The following is a 16,747-nucleotide window of genomic DNA, read 5'->3' on the forward strand; positions in this document are numbered from 1 at the left end:
CTAAAATCAACTAAACTATTAATAACATAAACCTAAAAATTATGAAAACCTAGAAAAATAATAATTAAAACACATGAAAATAACGAAAACTAAAAATAAAAATAAAACATCACAAATCTATGGTACAACATACAAGTGCTAAGTTTAACGTCGACAGCTCGACAACATGCTAAGTTTAATGTCGATAGCTCGACGTAAACCCGACATCTCTAGTCCAAGTAAATGGGATCATAAAGTTCTACTGCCTCCACTGTGCGTCTCTACACACTACCCTCTATATAGGGTTTCAGTCTCTGTCCATTGACCTTGGATAGTTGTCCAGTCTTGCAATCTTGTATCTCTATCGCACCATAAGGTGTAACAGAAATAACCATATATGGCCCTTCCCATCGTGACTTTAACTTTCTAGGAAAAAGTTTCAGTCGTGTATTAAACAACTAAACCTTCTTCCCAGGCTCAAAAGTCTTACGTAAGATATGCTTGGCATGAAATGCCTTAGTCTTTGATTTGTAAACCTTAGCACTCTCATAAGCCTCATTATGCAATTCTTCAAGCTCAGTCAATTGAAGCTTCCTGTTAGAACTAACAGATGTCAGATCAAAATTGAGCTTTTTAATAGCCCAAAAAGCTCTGTGTTCTAACTCTATAGGAAGATGAAAACCTTTACCATAGACTAGACGGTAGGATGACATACCAATCGAAGTCTTATAAGTAGTACGGTAAGCCCACAAAACATCGTTCAGTTTATAAGACCAATTCTTACAATCTGGCTTAACCGTTTTCTCAAGAATTCTCTTAATTTCATGATTGGATATTTCTATTTGGCCACTTGTTTGGGGATGATAGGTAGAAGCAACTTTATGAGTAATGGAGTATCTATGCATCAAGGTACGAAAATACCTATTACAGAAATAAGCACCTCCATCACTAATTATAGCTCGTGGCATACCAAACCGACTAAAGATGTTCGTTTGAATGAACTCAACCACAACTCCGTGATCGGCGGTTTTGGTAGCTACTGCTTCCACCCATTTAGACATGTAGTCTACAGCCACAAGAATGTATTCATTTTTATTGGACAGAACAAAAAGACTCATGAAATCAATACCCCAAATATCAAAAACCTCAATAATTAAGATTGGAGTTAAGGGCATCATGTTCCTTCCAGAAATTGATCCTAACTGCTGACATCTAAGGCATGATCTACAGAATAAGTATGCATCCCGAAAGAGTAAAGGCCAAAAGAAACCGCACTGAAGAATTTTAGCTGCAGTTTTCTTTGCACTGAAATGACCTCTACATGCCAAACTGTGACAGAAGGTCAGAATACTATGAAACTCACTCTTGAGAACACATCTACGAATGATTTGATCAGCACAATATTTGAATAGCTGAGGATCTTCCCAATAGTACATCCTAATTTGGGAGAAGAATAGATCATTTTCCTGTTTTGACCAAGATAAAGGAATTTTGCCTATTGTGAGATAATTCACAATATCAGCAACCAAGGCAAATCCATCAGAGAAACCCCAAACAGTTGTTCATCCGAGAAGGAATCACAAACTGGAAGTGAAGTTGAGGTATCCTCAATACGAATTCTAGAAAGATGGTCATCTACAACATTTAATGACCCTTTCTTATCCCGGATCTCATAATCGAACTCTTAAAGCAAGAAGATCCATCGAATCAAATGGGGTTTGGTTTCCTTTTTGGAAAGAAGATGTCTCAAAGCAGAATTATCAGAATAGACTACGACTTTGGAGCCTAATAAATATGATCTGAATTTATCCAAAGCAAAGACAACTGCAAGCAACTCTTTTTCAGTGGTGGTATAATTCAACTGTGCATCTGACAGAGTTTTGCTTGCATAGTAGATAACATGAGGAAGTTTATCCACTCGTTGTCCTAAGACAACACCCATAGCATAATCAGATGCGTCACACATAATCTCAAATGGAAGAGCCCAGTCTGGAGGATTTATGATAGGAGCTGAAGAAAGAAGAGAACGAAGCTTATGGAAAGCTTCAAGGCATGACTCATCAAAGACAAAAGAAATGTCCTTTGCAAGTAAATTACACAAAGGATAGGAAATTTTGTTAAAATCTTTAATGAAGCGTGGATAGAACCCGGCGTGCCCAAGAAATGATTGCACTCCCCTTACGGAGGTAGGAGGAGGCAATTTAGAGATCAAATCTACTTTAGCTCTATCAACTTCAATACCTCTCTTTGAAATGATATGTCCTAAAATAATACCCTCTTAAACCATAAACTGGCTTTTCTCCCAATTAAGAATAAAATTCGTTTCCTTACAATGCTGAAGCATTAGGGAAAGATTTTGAAGACAGTTTTCAAATGTAGACCTGAAAACATAAAAGTCATCCATAAAGACTTCGAGAAACTTTTCAACTATGTCTGAAAAGATAGACATCATACACCTCTGGAATATTGCTGGCGTATTACATAATCTGAAAGGCATCCGTCTATATGCAAACATACTGAATGGATAAGTGAAAGTAGTTTTCTCTTGATCCTTAGGATTAATGGCCACCTGATTATAGCCAGAATATCCATCTAAAAAGTAATAATAGCTCTAGCTAGCCAATTGCTCTAGAATCTGATCAATGAATAGAAGTGGAAAATGATCTTTTCTAGTAGCGGAGTTGAGTTTTAGGTAATTGATACACACACGCTATCCAGTGGTGGTACGCTATGGAACTAATTCACCCTCGAAATTCTCAACACTGTAATACCTGTCTTTTTGGGTACTACTTGAGTAGGACTTACCCACTTGCTAACTAAGATGGGGTAGATTATTCCGACATCTAGCAACTTCACAACTTCCTTTAACACCACTTCTTTCGTATTAGGATTCAATCTTCACTAGAGTTCCTGAGATGTTCGGGAATCCTCATCCAAATGAATTTGATACATGCAAATTATAGGGCTAATTCCTTTCAAATCAGCCACACTTCACCCAATAGCCTCTTTGTTTTGCTCAAGAACTTTTAAAAGACTACTTTCTTGGAAACTTGTTAGATTGGAAGCAATGATCACCGGGAGGGTGTCATTTAGACCCAAAAAAGCATACTTGAGCTTTTACAGTAGTGGTTTAAGCTTAAGCTTAGGTGGAGACTCTAAAGACGGAATAGGAGGAGTACTAGAAAGTGGTGGAAGAGGCTCTAACCTAGATTTCCATGGAGAAAAATCTGTGATAGGAGTGGAATCTAGCAAAGAATTCACTTCAGCTATTGAAGAATCAATATCAAAATCTTCATAGTTGAAGTGATTCTGACAAGCTTCAAAAGGATCCTTGGATAAAATAGTTGGGAGTGATTCCTCAACCAACTCATTAATAACATCAAGGAAGAAGCATTCATTCTCATCGTAGGGATGATGAATAGCATTGAATTGTTTAACTTGAATTTCATATTTCCAAAAGACAAATCCATGGCTCCAGTCCTATAGTTAATGCAAGCATTTGTTGTGGCTAGAAAAGGTCGCCTAAGAATGACTAGAATATATTTTTTGGAGTCGTGGACTGGTTCTGTATCAAGAACTAGAAATTTGACCGGCAAATAGAACTTATCCACTTTTATGAGTACATCTTCAACAATACCTCGTGGTTGTCTGACAGAACGGTCAGCAAGCTGTAGAACAACTAACGTAGGTTTTAACTCTCCCAAACCTAACTTCTCATACACCGAGTAAGGAATAAGATGAACACTTGCTCCAAGGTCAAGGAGTGCTCGCTCTATCACACTGTTTTTAATGGTGCAAGAAATTGTAAGAGCTCTAAGATCTTTAACCTTTAGAGGAGTGTTGTACTTAAGAATAGCACTGACATGCTTGGTGAGACAAACTTTCTTAGGAACTTGGCTTTTGGATTTTATCTTTAGAGTATACAAGTCCTTTAGAAATTTAGAGTAGGCTGGAGTTTGCTTTATAGCATTGAGTAGAGGAAGATTGATTTTGACCTGTTTAAAGACCTCCATTATATCTTGAATTTTCTCCCCTTGTTTACCAAAGTGGGAAGGTTCCTTGAGACGTATAGGATAAGGTGCTTTTTGGCTCATAAGCCGTCTCAGGGTTAGGAGTAGATAAAGACGTGACTCCACCTTCAACTCCTCTTGTAGATTGTGGAATAGCACTGGAGGAAACATCCTTAGGATGTGGATTATGAATGATAGGAATTATGGGAATCCTAAGCCTTTCTTTTTCCTCTTGTCCTTTTTCAACTTGGTTATTAACCACTCGACCACTCCTTAATGTAGTGATAGCCTAAACTTGCTCATGATGAATACCTAAGGAATTGGTTTCATCAATCATGTAAGTCTGCCCTTTTGGGTTGGCTATTAGCTGACTAGGCAGCTTTCCATCCTCTTTTCAAGATAAAGTACTCGCGATTTGCCCAACTTGTGCCTCTAGCTTTGCTATGGCTTAAGAATGAGAATTAAGAAGTTGGGTATTGGCTTCCAGATCAATAAGAGTATTAAGTACTTATTCCTCAAATGTAGAATTTCTAGGAGGAGGTGGAAGATTAGGAGCTTGAGTGGGTTGATTTCTAAACTGAGGTGGACGGTAAATACCAGATTGGTTGAAAGAATTATTTTGTGGCATAAGATTGGATGAATTTTGATATTGCCCTTGAGATTGGGGAGCAGTGTTTCCTTGATTTGGATTACGCCATGACAGATTGGGATGATCTCTCCAGCCAGGATTGTATGTAGAAGAATACAGATTATAGGCTAGTCTAGATAATGTAGCATTCACTTGCTCCTGGGGGATCTCAGATGATTGTCCCAACATAGGGCAAGTGTTAGCAAAATGGTTTGGATTAACACAGATTGAACAAACTTCCTTGGGTAAGGCAGTTTGTGGATTAGCAACAAGAGCAAAGCCAGATGATGAAATTTGATCAAACCTACGGTTCAAGGCTTCTATTTGAGTGGCTAACTCACTAGATTTATCTACCTCATAAAGTTTTTCAACCTTATCCATTCCAGGTGAAGACCTAGACCTAAAGCATGTTACACTGGGTTTTCACTTAGGGCCTCAAACAGTTTCCAAGCATCAACCGGACTCTTTCGCAGAAAAGTTCCATTACTGGAAGCATCGACCATATTTCTATATGAGTTTGTAAGACTATCATAGAAGATCTGTATTAAGTGCCATTGAGCAATATCATGGTGTGGACACTTTCGCAAAAGATCATTATATCTCTTCCATGCACTATGGAGCTGTTCTCCCGGGATTTGGGAAAATGCCATGATTTCTCTCCTCATTTGTGTGGTTTTACCCACAATGTAGTATTTCTTCAAGAACTCCTGTTGCAACATGTCCCATGTAGATATGGAATTTATTGGAAGGGACTGTAACCAAGTTCTTGCTTTTTCCTTGAGAGAGAATTGGAAAATTCGCATTTTAAATGAATCATTGGTAAGAGTATTCAACTTGGTAGTTGAACACAATTCTAAAAACACATCTAAATACTTATAGGGATCCTTTGTTGCATACCCATGGAAAGTAGGAAGCATTTGGATCATAGCAGGCTTGATCTCAAAATGGGTTGCTTCAGCATCCAGAAAAACAAAGCACGAAGGGGAAGTATATGTGGTAGGAATGAAATGGTCCCTTAATTGTGGTTATGGTAGAGGAATAGGTGGAACTTGTTCTCCATTTGCATTATCATTATTACCTGGTGCATTATGTTGTTCAACCATATTATCAGAAGAACTTCCTAGCGAATTTAGACGTTTTTTAAGCTTTCTTAATTGCCTAAGAGTTCTCTCTATTTCAGGATCATGCACTAAAGGTGTTGTCCGATTATGGCGAGTTAACATGCACTGGTTCCACTAATCATAACAGAAGCAAAAATAAAATATTCCAAGCAATAGAAAACAATAAGAACTCATAAAAAGGTTAAATAAACCGAAGCTTTTTCTCCCTTAAGTGTCTTTGCCCTCACTGCTAACTTGTACCTGAAAAGAAAAAGAAGTAAGATGAGATATCAGAAAGTCTGAAGACTGGTAAACCAAAATAACTAAGTAAAAACTAAAATAAAAAATAATCACCCCCGGCAACGGTGCCAAAAATTGATGTGTCTCTCACGATCGAATGATATCGTGTAGGATAGTTCTACATAGAGAGGATGTTGAACCCACAGAGTGATGAGATTTGTACTCAATTTTCAACTTAGTTTTATTGGTTTACAGGTAACTGGTTGGAAAAATTGTTGGTTGTCACGATTTAGCAAACTAAAATTATAATGCAATATTTAAATAACACGAATTAAACTAATTTAAATGATCAGAGAGAGAAAGACTTAGGGCTTTGACTTCACCACAACCGTCATATTATGGGTAATTATACTAACTCTGGGAATTTAACAATGATATTTTCCAAAAGAATTGAACTCAATAACATTCGTTCAATTCGGGTTTTAAAGAAAGGTGTTTTACAATATTAGCTAACTATAACCTATCTGCGGTTAGTGTGGACTATCCGCCTACCTACTCTACCTATTTTAACTACTTTACGAATGAACCACCTTTCCTAAGCATAGATTATGAAAACGTTCTTTTGTAAGAAACATTAAAGTACCATTATATGAACTTTATTCTTGTGTTCGACAGGGCTCCACCAGATACCGCACTACAAGATAGGTTGGGAATAGAGAACAAACTATTACATCTAAGACAAGAGAATAACAGTTTATAATCTATTAAAGCATGAAAACCACTTGAGTTGTCTCAAGTGCTCATAGTCATATAATCAAGAAAATAAATCGTATATTAAAACAATCCCAAAGTTAAAACAATCAAACCATAACAATAGGTTAGGTTACATTAGTGCCCTAAGAAAGGGTTTAGCTACTCATAACAAGACTGGATAGCATCTGTGTTGAGTTTATCTCCTTCGTCATGGATGACACTTCTCTTCTCAGGATCTTCACTCTTAAGGTTGTAGAAACCTTAAAAACCACCACAATTTTAGCCTTTTGAAAACACCGACAAAGGGATTGAAATTACGAACCCCTTCTATCAAGGCTTACACCTTCTTTTATAGAAGAAAAGAATATTTTGTGGGCTTTTAGGTCTTCCGGCCCAACTGGGATGAGATATGGCTGATAAAGAAAGCAATCCCATACTTTGAATGTGGCATGTCATGGAAGGCTCGAGCTTCAGGAACACAGGGCTCGAGCTTTAAGGTGCAGTCTCGAGCTTTAGGAACAAGGCTCGAGCTTTTCTGAATGGATGTTTAAGCTTCATATTGACTCTTAGTCAATTTTCTTCAACTATTTTCTGAAGCGTCTTTTTCTTCAATACTTAGGATATTTTTGGGACTGGATTCTTTTAACATTGCTCGATCCAAGCTTCTCAAGCTCGAGTACTAAGTACGAGGCTCGAGCATTTGGGACACTAGACTCGAGCTTTAGTTATTAGTGCTCGATCCTGAATAGATGGTGATCAATCCTGGAAGTGAGGTACAAGACCTGGGAGTATAGCCTTGCAATTAAATCAACTCTTTAATTTCTGACACCTCATGCTCGAGCTTGAGGGTCAAAGCTTAAGCACCCTAGGTTAAAGCTCGAGCACCCTTATGGTGAGGCTCGAGCTTAAAGGTACGAGGCTCGAGCTTTTGAGCCTTGTTGACTTTTCTTCTTTATTTGTTGTAATGCTCGAGCCTTAAAACTTGGGCTCGAGCTCTAAGGCTTGAATATCTTCAAACTTCACCATTTAAGCTCTCAGCTTGCTCTGAATGACCGGCAACGACTCTGTAAGCTTCAATATCATCATAAAGTCTTGATTTTAACCATTTCTCTGGGAAAGTACCTACAAACACACATTAAACATAAATTAGTCTAACTATGGATAGAAGTATCACTTTAGGCCTTAACAGATATGTATTTAGGGGCTCGAATATGCATATATTCAGCGCTCATCATGGATGCTTTTAAAGCATCCAGAAATGGAGCTTTAGGCTCAAAAGCTTTTTCAAAATCATTCTTTGCAACATTTTCAACATTGGATTCTTTCACATTCAATGAAGGAAGAATATGACGTGAGACGGGACGGGAGTTAACTTTGGGTTGCACTAGTTCACTCTCATAATTGGAAACACCAACTTGGTTGTCAACAACTCTTCCACTTCTCAAAGTGGTCACCGCATTCACATGGCCACAACAAATTGTTGCTTAGGTGGTGGATTCAAAGGCATTTTCCCTTTTTCCCTAGCATTCAATGTACTAGCTATTTGCTCGACTTGGGTTTTAAGGTTTGCAATCGATTAGGAATGAGAATGAAGCAATTGGATATTTGCCTCCAAAGTACCCAAAGCAGTTAAAACTTTCTCTTTAAATGAGGGACTCCTTGAATTTTCTTAGGAATATGAAGATTGGTTTGGAAAATAAGAGTTTGAAAATTGATTCCCATTTGGTGTTTGGTAAGATGAACGATAACCTTGGGAACCTTGGCCTTGCAAAGGAGGCGAAACATACTTACTTTGGAAACCACTTTGGGGAGGGTTTGAACCTTCCCCTTGGTTTTCCAAGAGAAGTTTGGATGGTTCCTCCACCCGGCATTATAGTGAGTGCCATAGGGATTATTCTCTTGGTTAACAAAAGCGGCATTCACTTGTTAATGGTGTTCACTCTGCGCATGTCCATGAGGACAATTGGAAGTAGAATGTAAAACACTAGAACAAGTCATGCATGATTCATTAGAAGGATGATGAGTATGATTAGGGGAGGAAGACACTTGGTTCACCGAATTTTAGTTAATAAAAAATTGATCAAACCTTTGGGATAAGGACTTCACTTCGGTGACTATATCATTAGAATGGTTAACTTGATATAAATCAACGTTTTTCCTTCCACTTATATTTCTACCATTTTTAGATGATAAAGATCGATGCATTGAATTCTCACTCATGCTCTCATATAAGCGCCATACATCATCTTGATGCCTATCAAGATAAGAACCACCTATAGAAGCATCAACCATTCCTTTATAATTATCCAATAAACTTTCAAAGAACAATTGAACTAATTGTCATTTAGGGATGTTATGGTGTGGACATTTCCTAAGCAAATCATTCAATTGCTCCCATGCCTCATGAAACAATTCCCCATCCTCTTGTGAGAATATACGAATTAAAGTTCTCATTGAATTGGTCTTTGACACCGGATAATACTTTTTCAAGAACTCTTGTTGCATCTCTACCCAAGAAGTTATCGAAAAAGGCCTCAAATTGTTGAACCAATATTTTACTTTATCTTTAAGGGTGAAATGGAAGAGTTTAAGCCTTAAAACTTCTTCTGGCATGTCCATGTATTTCACGGTGGAACACACTTCAAGAAACTCATCCAAATGCTTATAAGGTTCTTCACTTGGTAGCCCATGGTAATTGGGAAGCATTTGAATTGTTTGTGGTTTAATCTCATAATGGTGTGCTCTAAATGAGGGAGTTGAATGTATGTTGGTGCATTATACTTATTGGGCACATAATGGTCTCTTAAAGCAATAGGAGGATTCACAACTGGTGGCTCTACACGAGCACCATGATTTGCTTAAAAATGGGAGGTGGAGGTGGAACAAAAATTGGCTAAGGCATTCCCATTGGAACTTGGCCTTATTATTGTGGAATGAAAGGTCTTGGCATGCTTAATGGTACTTGTATGTTATCATGATGTTGATGCATATTAGGGTGAAGAATGCTTTGTTGGTCGATGTGACCAAGGTCCTCCACATGGTCCTCATTATGTTCCTCCATTGATGAAATGGAGTTACTAGAATTACCCCTTCCCCTAGGATTACGAACAACGGACTTAAGATTCAAATTTAATAGGACAAACGTAGGATTCAATGACCTACGACCATGCATACACAATCAAAACAAACAACAACTAGCAAGTAACAAGCACTTCTCCTCCACAACAAGTTAATTAACAACAAACCTCCACATACATTGATCCCACACTCCCATGCTTTCAATAATATGCAAGAAAAATAAATTGCCTCTTCGCAGGCCAATGATCTATCTAAGGAATTAAAACTTGCCACCATGCGGGCCGACGATTTAACTAGAGAGAGAGTTAGAAAAGCTCACAAAGGGTCCTTAAGCAACTTCAAATTATTTTTCAATTTTTCTTTGCCTTGTTTTACTTTGCAATTTTTTTTTTTTTATTTTTAGCTTTTTATGTTTTTGCTTAGCTTAGGTTGCTTGCTTCTTCGCTTTAGAATTCCCTTGCTTCACTTCCCTTGGCCCAGTGTACCTAGTCAATCAAGAACAAACACAATAAGTAACCAAAGTAAAATAAAATAAAGACAAGATCAAAAGAGTACTAATTCCAAATTGGTTCCAAAATACGGCGTTATCAATCCCTGGCAACGGCACCAAAACTTATTGTAGTCAATACCTAGCTGCACAAAAGTGTGGTGTAGTGTGGCTAAGTTTAAATTTATAGAATGTCACTACCACTACTAACTAATAACGTAGTAAGAGCGAGTAGGGATCATCCCAAGGGAAATGAAGCGTGTTTTGGAATCAATGTTGGATTACTAGGTCGAATGATCAAAAGGGAGTTTGTTGGTTGAATTATACTACAATTTAAACTAAAGTAATACAATGTAAAACAACTAAAACAAATGAGGTGTAGAGAAGATGAGAGAGGAGTCGTGGGACATAGAGTTCACCACTAAGCATTGCCTTCCTAAACATTCAATATTTGATAGATTAGGGGGACTATGTGTTATAAATGAAAGTGTGTGCCATTAATTGAAATATTAAAGATGGATGGCTAAGTAAGCATACATTGTCTAGTCAATTTAGTGAAAAACACAACATATCAAATCAAGCCATTAACCCTTCCATAAGTCCACAATTAATACACACTTAATAAATTAGAGAAATATACTGATGAACGCTAAATATTGCATATTTAAGCCCCTAAATATACGTATGTTAAGGCCTAAAGTGATACTTCTATCCATAATTAGACTGATTTATGTTTAATGTGTGTTTATAGGTACTTTCCCAGAGAAATCGTTAAAACTGGGACTTTATGATGATATTGAAGCTTACAAAGTCGTTGCCGGTCATCTAGAGTAAGCCGAGAGCTTAAATGGTGAAGTTTGGAAGAGTTCAAGAACCAGAGCGCGAGCCTAAGTCCTGAGGTTCGAACCTTGCAAGAAGAAAAGAAGAAAAGTCAACAAGGCATTGAAGCTCGAGCCTTGTACCTTCAGAGCTCAAGCCTTAACAAAGGGTGCTCGAGCCTTTCCTTAAGGTGCTCGAGCCTTGGCCCTCAAGCTCGAGCACAAGGCGTCGGAATTTGAAGAGTCGATTTAATGGAAGAACCAAGCTCCTAAGGCCTCGTGCCAAACCTCAAGGATCGAGCACCATCATTCAAAGTTCGAGCCTTGAATACCTAAAGCTCGAGCCTGTTACCTAATGCTCGAGCCCATGAAGCTTGGATCGAGTATTGTTAAAAGAGATGAATTCCAAAAATATTCTAAGTGTTGAAGGAAAAGACGTTTCGAAAAATAGTTGAAGAAATTTGGCTAAGTGTCAAAGTGAAGATTGAGCACCATTCCTTGAAGCTCAAGCATTAATCTAGAGAAGCTCGAGCCTTGTTCCCAAAGCTCGAGCCCGAACCTCAAAGCTCAAGCTCTACTTCCTAAAGCTCGAGCCTTCCATGGCAGATTAGATTTCAAGTTATGGGATTATTCATTTTCAAGTCGTATTTCACTCCAGATGGGCTAGAAGACCTAAAAGCCCACCAGATCTTTATTTTATTCTATAAAATAAGGCACAGGCCTTGGTAGAAGAGGTTTAAAATTCCAAGTCCTTTTTCTTGTGTTATTCAGAAGGTTGATACTATGGTGGCTTTTAGGATTTCCATAACCTTAGAAGGTAAAGATCATGAGAAGAGAAGTGTCATCCATGACGATGGAGACGACTGCAACATAGATGATATTCGACATCGTCATGAGTAGCTAATTCTTCTTTTAGGGCACTAATGTAACCCAATCTAGTACTATGGTTTGATTGTATTAACTCTGGGATATTTTTAGTATATATTATGTTTTTGATTACATGACTATGAGTAATTGAGACAACTTAATTGGATTTAATGTTTTAAATAGTTTTCGAATTGTTATTACCTTGTCTTAGATATAACTGTTCGTTTTCTATTCTCAACCCATTCTTATTGGACGGTATCTGGCCGAGCCCTGCCGGACATAAGAACAGAGGTCATGTAATGGTGGTATAATGTTTTTGTAAAAGAATGTTTTCATAATCTATGCTTAGGAAAGATGGATTGTTTACAAAGTAGTTAAAATAGTTAGAGTAGGTAGGTGGATAGTCCATACTAACCGCAAATAGATTATAGTTAACTGCAATTTATAAAACATCTTTGTTTAAAACCCGAATTGAACGAATGTTATTGAGTTCAATTCATTTGAAATATAATGTGATTAAATCCCCAGAGTTGAAACAGTTAACCATAGTTACGAAGATTGTGGTGAAGTCAAAACCCTAAGATCTCTCTATCTGATCACTCTAGTTTAATTTAAGTTTACTTTCAGTTTATAATCGTGACAACCAATCAATCAATTCAATCAGTTACCTATAAACTAATAAAAATTAGTTAAAAGCAAAATATAATAACTCATCTCCCTATGGATTCGACACCCTCTTTATAGTGCTATTCTATAAGGATTCGTACTAGTGCGAGTGATTAATTTACAAGTGGTATATAAAAGCACACAACATATACCACTTGCATTCATAAGCATGGAACATCAAACAACAAGAATGGATTGTCCACCTATCTAAGAAAGTAAGACAATTACACTACAACTAAGCTAATAACATGAAAATTAAGCTAATTAAACTAAGTGTGTGGCACAATCCATTAAGAAATAAGTATGAACCATTAAATAAACCACAAAAGTAATCCATTGAAGCACCATGCTTTAACCATCACTAGATTCATAATATCAATACACATAGACATGTATCAATGTCACAAAATCTAGAGATAAACACATGAACATTCATTTTAGCATACATAGACATATGGATAGAATTAAATGATCAATTGGAAGTATTAAACTACACAAATCATGTAGAAACATGATTTATATAAATAAGAGGTCAAGACAAGAATTACAACACAAATCCCCATTAATTACAAAACATCAAAGTCTAGGAGGCATGCTTAGGGCTATCTCTAGCCCCAAGAGAATGGTTTAACCACTCATTGATGTTGTTATTCAACCCTCAAGGGCTATTTCCATGGTAGAATTCATCCTCCTCTTCTTGTGTTCTTAGTAGAAACCCTTGATGAGTGGAAGAACTTTCCCCAATTATATGTTTCTCTCTCTAATCTCTAGCCAATTCCCTCTCTCTAACTAACCTCTTTTTTAGTAAAAATAGCCAAAATCCTTATATAGGTAGCTCAAATGTCACACCCGATGGTCAGACCTCGTGCACTAGGACCTCCAAATGATTGCACCATGAGCACACCTTTAATTTGGCTTGAAATCTATTTTTTACGCAATTTGAGGCAGTTCAATCGATCACATGGTTGCTCTAATCGATCGAACCATGGTGGCTCACTTTTTGGATAAGGACAAGGCTGAGATATTTTGGGAAAAGGACAAAAGTGGTTGGTGAGGATAAGTTGATTGATCGGAGGAAAGGTTGGATCGATTGATTAGGAAATTTTCTTGAGGATAAGGGCAAAGGCTCGATCCATCATGGTAGGGTTAAAATGATCATAGTGTGATCAATCATAGCTTGGTCCAATCGATCGTAGAGGACTTTTTCACCACTTTGTTTCTACTTTGCTCTTTCCTTCCACTAGGTTTTAGATTGCTTCTTTTAATGCTCTAATTTAGCTGAATTGACTTATTTTGGGGATAAGTGCTTGAAAAGGGAAATAATATGAAATTAGACTAAAATGAGAAAATAAGATAAAATAAGGTCATAGAACATTCAAGATTAAGGGGTTTAAATGTGCACTTTTCAGCGCTTATCACCTTCTTCAATGTCTTGTATGGTTCTTACAAACCCAAAACATCTTCTTTCCAATGACACTAAGCTCCGAAATTACAACTTTACTCCACATCCTTGTATGTTGGGTCCTGGTGTTCAAATCTGGCCTCGGTAACATAGGAGCTGCCTTGGCAAATGCCATCTCTTATTAGATCAATGTGTTGTTATTGGCACTTTATGTCAAGTTCTCTCCTTCGTGTGCAAAAACTTGGACTGGCTTTTGAAAAGAGGCCCTGCACAATATCCTCATTTTTCTCAAACTTGCAGTCCCTTCAGCTGTCATGGTCTGGTAAGTTTCTACTTCTTCATGGCCCATTTCATTACAAATACTAGAAAAGACAAAGAAGAAAATTGAAATTTAGAGCAATAATTACAATGGAACAATTGCTTTTAGTTTCAGTTTCTTCTATTTTAATTGTTTTCTTAGTAATTGTATGGCACGTAAGCATCTTATCATGCTGATCGTTATCCATACATTTTCCTTGAACTATTCGAATACTCAATTGAGAAAAGTTATTTTTGGACATACTCTATGCTTTTGTTAATTGCTAATTTAATGTTTGTATCCCCAGCCTTAATACAGTTGAAATGGTTTAGATGATTCCCTTTGGACTCAGTGGTGCTGTGAGGTCAATTATGCCATAACGAATTTAGTGATTCTCTCTTTTCTTTATTTCAAGGTTTTGAATTTTTGTTTGCATTTCAAAAAATTTGGCAATGGATTTTGATCTAGAATTATTTCAAAACTCCACGTTGGAAATTTCTATCAACCACAATTTGTTCCAGTGTAAATTGAGGTATATGGACATAAGTTAAAATTTTAATTTTTTTCGAAGTTTTGGACTTGGGTTTATATCTTCTAATGCAATTATCTTTTCCTATATAGCACAAGAGTCTCAAATGAGTTAGGGGCCGGGCATCCTCAAGCTACACGTTTGGCAGCGTGTGTTGTCTTCGTCATGGCTATTACCGAGGGCATTTTGGTTGGATCAGTCCTTATATTGATACGTAACATCTGGGGCTATGCTTATAGCAACGAAAAAGAAGTGGTCAGATATGTAGCCATCATGATGCCAATTCTTGCCACATCCAACTTCATTGATGGACTCCAATGTGTTCTTTCAGGTCTGTTCTACATTTAAAATATCATATACATTAGCTTTAGTAGACACTTGATCAAATGAAAAACACAGTACCTTATAGCTTCTTTTTCTATATGTGAAAATTATTTGTAGGCAAATAGTAATACAGATATGGTTACAAAAAGAAACAGTATAAGGTGATTCAGGTGCTGCTTCTCATTCTATTCAGCATAATTTGTTGGATGCCTAGGAGGAGAAATGATGTTTACAGAATTTTGAAAAAGAGTTTACCATGTATTTATGGAGTCCATTAGCATATTGAGAAATTCTTTTGTAGCTTCTTATACTGAATCACTCTGATTACCTAACTAAGAGGATATGATTTATACAGGATCAAACGGAATCTCTAAATAACTTTTATCAATCTGGTCAATTTGGCTTTCAAGTTGAAGTCAAATGTAACTGTTTTTGTTAACGTTTAGGTGTTGTTAGGGGACGTGGTTAGTAGAATATCGGTGCTTTTGTCAATCTCGGGTCATATTATTTTGTGGGCATTCCTTCTGTTATTCTGTTAGCTTTTGTTTTCCAAATTTGAGGAAAGGTAATTTCTTGTGTTTCTCTGTTTCAGTGGCATCTATTACTTTTAATCTTCACTTCATTTCGATCAAATGATTTTTTTTTTCCCTTTTTTTATGTAATTCTCCTACTGAAATTGTTTCTTGTAGGGCCTTTGGTTGGGGATTGTATGTGCACTTGTTGTGCAAGTGTTATCTCTTCTTACCATTACAGCACGGACTAAATGGGAACTAGAGGTAAACATTATGTCCTTATCAACGTACTTCAATCTCCCCCGATCTTCTGTTTCGATCTTTTTCAAACTCATTTCGATCCCCTATACTTCTTTTCAGGCAAAAAAAAGCCACGAATGATCCCTGTGGAAGTAGTAGTGTCATGAAGCTTGAAAGTAGCCACATTATAATGGTGAAAAATCAGCACTTTGAGGCCAGAGACAGGAGGAGTATTAGAGATGGTAGGAAATCTTGAATTCGGAGTCTAAAAATTACTGGGTACTCATTACTTACTTTATGTTATATGATCTTTCTTGATTATCATCTACTATGAATGTTGGAAGCACTGGGCTTAAAGAAAGTAGCCTACTAATGTCATGGTAATATCATTAATAACTATCATAATTCAATAATAATAATACTGTTTTTTTTTTTTTTTTTTTTAACACAATAATAATAATGTCATGATATCATTAATACGAAATTCATCATTCATCAACATTCTAACGATCCGGGTTTTTATTCAACCCGGTGCGTCAGTGATGACCCGTAAGTTGACCCGTTAATGGATCTAGATGCGGAAGCAAGAAACAAGACGGTGGTCTTCCAAGGCACAATATACCTCTAAGACACTTTGATAACTTTCCATGAGGTCATGGAACCCAAAGAAAGTACATACGGAAGGAAAGAATAAACCAAAGTCTTAAGAGATATAGATCATCTCTTAGACGCAAATGTGACCTTCCATGAAATCACGGAGCCCAAGGAAATAACCGGAAGTGGAAACTTAGATAAAAAGGTTAAATGGGACCCTAT

The 16,747-nt window shown here is 37.0% G+C and overlaps 2 pseudogenes; both read left to right on the top strand.

Moving 5' to 3' along the window:
* The first annotated feature begins 9,060 nt into the window (after nucleotides 1-9,060).
* LOC132275617 (small nucleolar RNA R71) lies at nucleotides 9,061-9,159 on the top strand (annotated as a pseudogene).
* Nucleotides 9,160-11,876: 2,717 nt separating this feature from the next.
* Nucleotides 11,877-16,072, top strand: LOC132272443 (protein DETOXIFICATION 16-like; annotated as a pseudogene).
* Nucleotides 16,073-16,747: the final 675 nt, after the last annotated feature.

The sequence above is a fragment of the Cornus florida genome, unplaced genomic scaffold, assembly GCF_030987335.1.
Source record: "Cornus florida cultivar Cherokee Brave unplaced genomic scaffold, ASM3098733v1 CherokeeBrave_3.0.0_Hap2_Chr09, whole genome shotgun sequence".
In the NCBI taxonomy this organism is placed as follows: domain Eukaryota; kingdom Viridiplantae; phylum Streptophyta; class Magnoliopsida; order Cornales; family Cornaceae; genus Cornus; species Cornus florida.